Raw genomic sequence first — 6,384 nt, forward strand, 5'->3', positions numbered from 1 at the left:
CCAGTTGATTTTCTGTATATCTCAGTACTGGGGAGGAGTATCACATGAGGAAAGATTTTTCAAAGCATGTCAGCTGAGGCACAAGAATCGCTTGAACCCAGGAGGCAGAGGTTCCAGTGAGCCGAGATTGTGCTGTTGCACTCCAGCCTGGGCGACAGAGTGAGACACCATCTCAAACAAAAACAAAAACAAAGCATGTCAAAAATCATTAGCACAAGTGGTATGAAACCAGGTATTCTGTAGCTCTGTCTCTTATTTATTAAGATATGCACAGTTTCCTGAATCAACAAATATATCTGTGATTCTTTTATACTACTATATAAAAGAATAGGAGTAATTCTTGCTTTATAAATTAAATGTTAAAGATTTCCTATATGTAATCATTTATTCCTAAAATATGATTTAGTCCCAGCATGTTTATCCTTGTTTTCTCTTTTTCTCTCCAGCTCTTATCTAGTCTTTCAGCAAATCCTATCAACTCTACCTTCCAAATGCGTCTTGAATCCAGCCATCCCACCACCTCCAACACCACCACCATTTTTGTTAAAGCCACTATCACATTTTTGTTAAAGCCACCATCATCTCTTCCCTGGACTGCTACAATACCTTCCTAATTATCTCCCTGCCTTTGCTATTGATTCTTTAGGGTCCATTTTCCACACAGTAGCCAAAGCGATTTTTAAACAGTTATTTTTAAAATGTGATTCTCTTCTTGGTGGCTTTCCATCACCAAAATTCAAAGACCTGTAAGGCCCTAATGACATGTCCCTCACTACATGTCTGACCCAATAGCCTGCTGTTCTCCCCTTGCTCACTGTGCTCCAGCCACACTGGCCTTCTTGCCATTCTTTGAATACAAGGGAGCTTCTACTTGAAGGCATTTACATTGGCTGTTGCCCTAGCTTAGAATGCTCTTTCTCCAGATAGCCGCAGAGCTCACTCCCTCACCTGACTCGTCTCTGCTCAAATGTTAATGATCAAGAGGCAGTCCCTGGCCTCCCTTTTAAAATTACAACCCTGTCACTCTCCAATCCTTTCCTCACCATTTTCTCAAAAGCACTTACCCCTAACCCAACATTATATCTAAATTTTTTTTGTCTCTTTTTATTGGAATGTAAGTTTCATGTAAGCAGGAACTCTATATCACTGCTATACCCTCAGCATTTAAAACAATGGCTGTACATCATACATGCTCAATAAATATTTGTTGAATGAACTACAAAAATTCTGGTATTTGAGAGCCGAAGGGCCTAAAGAGACCATCTCATATAGCCCCCTCATTGTCCAGATGGGACAAATGGGAACCCAGAGAGAAAGTGATTTGGCCAGGGTCACATGGTTAATGGAGGAGCTTTAGGTAGAACCCAGGCCTGCAAACATCTAGTCCAGTGTTCAGCAAACGCTTCTGCCACCTCATTTTGTATGCCTACAATTTAAGAATGTTTTTTTTTTTTTTCATTTTCAAGTGGTTGAGAAAAAAAGTTACATGTATATATACACACTATATTGTGACATGAAAATGACATGAAATTCATATCTCAGTGTATGTAAAGTAATATTAGAACACAGCCATGCCTAAGCATTTACATGTGGCTGTTTTCCCCATGTAATAGAAGAGTTGAATAGTTACAATGAAGACTGTGGCCTACAAAACCTAAAATATATACTAACAGTTCCTTTACAGGAAAAATTTGCCGAGCCCTACTCTAAACCATATTCCATGACTGGAAATGTGTTTTCTAAACCACTGTAGAGTCAAAATTCTGGTATTAATGCAGAGAATAAAAGCAACGGATGTCAGAATGATGTGCACTGAATATTGTTTCTTAGTGTCTCTGACCCCTTATACATCTTTTGGGATAGAGAACTGGCTATGCCAGCCCTAGTGGCATCACTGTACTGCTGAAGGCTATCAATGTGGGCTAAATCCTCTCATTGTCTCCGTAAGGAAACTAAGGCCGTAAGAACTTGGGCATCAGACTTGTAGCCCCAGCTATGTAAGCAGATTTGTCAGGATTCCCAGCTCAAGTAACAAAAACCCTACTCCAACACCCTTACAATAGAACGTGTATTGGTTCATGTAACTGAAAAGTCCAGGTGTTCAATGATATGATTAGGAATCTGTCTATTTCTTGATTGTGTTTTCCTCTGGGTTAGTTTCATTCTCAAGCAGGCTCTTCTTTGTGGTCTCTAGAGAGGTCTTTTGAATCACCGGTTAAAAAGAAAAAAACAAAAACCCCAAAAAAACAGATCTGTCAAAATTTATCTCAGTATGCAGGTCTGTATCTTTTTTCCTCTGCATGCAGTCTTACTTGTCTAGGATTACTGATTATGCTGAATGACATTTAATTTTTACATACCCTGTGACTTATCTAAACTGGAAGTATAATTTTAAATTTTTGCCTTAAAAAAATAAAACAAATTATGTATTCCTTGTCTGAAAACAGGTCTATCCCATTTGAGAAGCTTTCTGGTGAGTGACCTCATCAGAAGGAAGGTTACTCATTCCTGAAACAGATGGCATTTGCCATGTGTGAAGCATGGAGGGTATAAAGATGATGAGGCAGGAGCCCTGTGCACTGTGATGTGCCATGATAAAGGGAAGACTCAGCAGCTTCAAGATGCCAGAGGATGGGAACCAGGCTGGGAACGGGACACGGTGACATAGGTGATTTCCCCAGAGCTGAGTGGCCAGTGTTTAATAAGCTGCGTAAGGGGCTTAAGGGGAACGTTGAACAAAGAACAAAGCCCCAAAGTGAGAGAAATTGAGATATAATCTAAGGAGTTAAGATACTTCCAAATACCTAGACCAATAGGATAAGCCAGGTTTATGATGCCTTCTACCAATCAGTCCCACTAGGCATTCTCCTAACCAGACTAAACTGTGCACCCCAAACATGACGGACTCTCCTGGATTCCCCTGTCCTTGTACAAGATGTGCCTTCTTCCTGGGAAGTCCCTTCTGCCCACCCCCATCACTTGTCTAACAGATATTTTCCCACCCATGCTCATTCCTCTAAAGCAGTTAATTGTCTTTCTGCGTCTTAACTACCTGGGTCTGTTTTCGCACTTATCACTACATATGATGTGCTTTATAATTTAAAAAATGATTCTCACTGAAAGTAAGATGAGTTTCAGGGGCAAATTATCTCCCAGAAAGCAAACAAGTCAACTCTCTTCTCATAGATGGGGTAAATTCCAGCTGCTGTAAAATCTCCACTTCTAAGGATTCAGCTGCTATCCCTATCCTGATATCTCTGAAATTCCTTTTCCTAGATCCAGGCTCTCTTCTGAGCTGCAGACCCATATGTCCTGTTCACTCCTGGGCCCCTCCACTTGAATATTCCCCAGGTACATTGACTCAAAACCGAGCTCATTGATCCCTCTTGCCTTTCCTCAATTCCTCCCGTGTTCCGTGTCATTGGGAAAAAGTAAATAAAAAATTAGAAACCTGAGAGTTATCTTGGACATTTTCCACTCCCCTACTCCCTATATCCAGTCTCCTCAATGTTATATAGCTGATATTATATATTATACATGTGTATGTATTTATACCATGTATACTACATATATATGATTCTATATAACATCATGTATAACCTTAATATGTAAAGTTGACCAGACATGGTGGCTCACGCCTGTAATCCCAGCACTTTGGCCGAGGCAGGCAGGTCACTTGAGGCCAGGAGTTTGAGACTAGCCTGGCAAAATAGTAAAACCACATCTCTACTAAAAATACAAAAAAATTGACTGGCGGCGGTGGCTCACACCTGTAATTCCAGCACTTTGGGAGGCCTAGACAGGCAGATCACCTGAGGTCAGGAGTTCAAGACCAACCTGACCAACATGGAGAAACCCCATCTCTACTAAAAATACAAAATTAGCCGGGTGTGGTGGTGCATGCCTGTAATCCCAGCTACTTGAGAGGCTGAGGCAGGAGAATCGCTTGAACCCAGGAGGCGGAGGTTGCGGTGAGCCAAGATCATGCCATTGCACTCCAGCCTAGGCAACAAGAGCAAAACTCCATCTCAAAAAAACAAAAACAAAAAATTAGCTGGACATGGAGGCACACACCAGTAATCCAGTTACTCAGGAGACTGAGGCACAAGAATCACTTGAACCCAGGAGGCAGAGATTGCAGTGAGCCGAGATGATGCACTCCAACCTGGGCAACAGAATGAGACTCTGTCTCAAGAAAAAAAAAAAAAAAAGATAAAGTTGATTAGGAAACTGGATGTGTTGTAGATATATGCATATGATCATATATAACATAATAAAGTAAAATAATAAACTTTTAATTATATTATTTCTGTTCATCCTCCTTGTTCCTGCAGCTTCCTCATCCCTTGTCCCTTAGATTATTAGTTAATAAACCTTCAGTATTGCTGCAATCAAGTACTTACCCCTTCAAATCTATCTTGAAACCAAATACTTAAGTAATCTTTCCAAGTCTCCAACTTCACCATATCATCTTCATGCTTACAAGCCTTTGGTGGCCCCTCATAGTTCCTATTTTGAAGTTGAAATTCCTTAGCATTCTGTAGAAGACTATTTGTGAGGCTATTTGTAAGCTGCATCTACCCTCTGCTGTAAAAAGATTAATAGGGGAGATTTATTTTGAATAGTGTGGTCAGGGTAGAATTATCTGAGGAGGGAACATCTAGCACCTTGAGGATCCCCACTTAGCTAGTGCCTTCTGTGTGCCCATTCCCTCAACTTCTTAGTGATAACAGTAGTAACAATGATAACAATGGCTCTTGGTGGTGAAGAATTTAACTCGTTGATGCGTCGTGGTCTCCTGGTATCGTCACAGGACTTGTCAATGGGTTATCTAATAATGCCCATTTTATGGTTGAGGAAACTAAGGCTCATAGATTTTGTGACTTGCCTTCGGCCCCCCAACCAGTGTGCAACAGGGTCAGGTCATCAACGTAGGCCACCTGGCTCCAAGGCTGGAATCCTTAACCACTGTGCTGTGCAACTCCTGCAGGATGCTGCTTCCTGTGTCACTGTAGGCTTATAGACTCCAGCTTCCAAGATGAATCTAAACTCCTCAACACTCAGCCCCCTACAATCTGGCTCCTGTCTACCTCCCCAGCCTCATCTCCCTTTGTTGCCCCAGCCAACACTAACTGGGCAGTCACTCTTCATCCTGGTCCAGGTCTCTTCTGCGCTTGCCTGTCCACACTTACTCATCCTTCAGGATTTACCTGAAACGTCACCTCCTTAGGAAGCCTTCCTGATCCACCACCCATAAGCCAGGTTAAGTGCCCCTCCTCCTTGCTTCTATAACACCCTCTGTAGCACCTGTCACATTGCACTGAGTTGCTGGCTTTCTTCTCTCTTAATAGACAGGGGGCTCCTCAAGGGCAGGGACAAGGACAGCTTCCTGTATTTCCTGGGCCTAATGTGGAACCTGGTATGGAGTAAATGCTTCACAAATGTCTGCTTACCTGAACTTACTTAGTGAACGTCAGAGCTTCCTGGAAGGGGACTTCCAGTAATTATAATTGTTCACATTTGCAATATGCTTTCAGATATGCAATATTGCTTTGCAATATACTTTGAGGCTTTGATTTGTCGCCTGCCTTCATAAAGAATTTGATGTGGTACCTAGTAGAATAACAACCAGAAAATTCAGACAGTCCATGCCATAATGGCAAGTTTATGGCAATGTTTAATGGCTAATGTTTATTGATCGACTACTGTGTGCCAGGCATATATCTGAGTCCTGTTACATGGATCATGTGCGTAGTTTTCACAACCATAGGAGTGGAACTCGGTTACCCCCACTTTACAGATGAAGAAACTGAGGCTGATGAGTGACTGAAGAACTTGTCCAGGGTTACCCAAGTAATAATGGGAAGTGCCAAGGGTGACATCAAGGCCATCTGGCCCCAGAGTTTGGTGCTTCTCAAAGCCCTTTCACAGTGATTATCTTATTGACTCCTCTGAGATTGATATTGTCCCCAGATATTGATATTGAGAAAAATGAGTTTCAGATAAGTGACTTTTCCAAGTTCACCCGACAGGAGGTGGCTGGGCTGTGATTGGTGGTCTGTCTTATGCTCAGGCTCTCTCTGTCAGTTCCATATCGCTGATTCATATGTGCATTTTGCAAAGGACACTGAGGCCAGGAGAGGTAAATTGCCAGCCTAGGGTCATACAGTTTGTACCCCATTCTGTGCTCTTTCCTCAAACAGGAAATACCTAGGAAGCTGATGGAGTGAGGGTAGGGTCCTAGGCTTGGAAGGGCACTGCTGCCCATGTCTCTTCCCATTGTCCCCTTCCCATTTGTCACAATCTGAGTGTTTAAATTTCGTATTTAGTATTTACTCTGAAATGGCTTTCATCTGATTTCCCCCTTGCTCACCAATTTAGCTG

This window comes from Trachypithecus francoisi, unplaced genomic scaffold, assembly GCF_009764315.1.
Source record: "Trachypithecus francoisi isolate TF-2019V2 unplaced genomic scaffold, Tfra_2.0 Lachesis_group16, whole genome shotgun sequence".
Lineage (NCBI taxonomy): Eukaryota > Metazoa > Chordata > Mammalia > Primates > Cercopithecidae > Trachypithecus > Trachypithecus francoisi.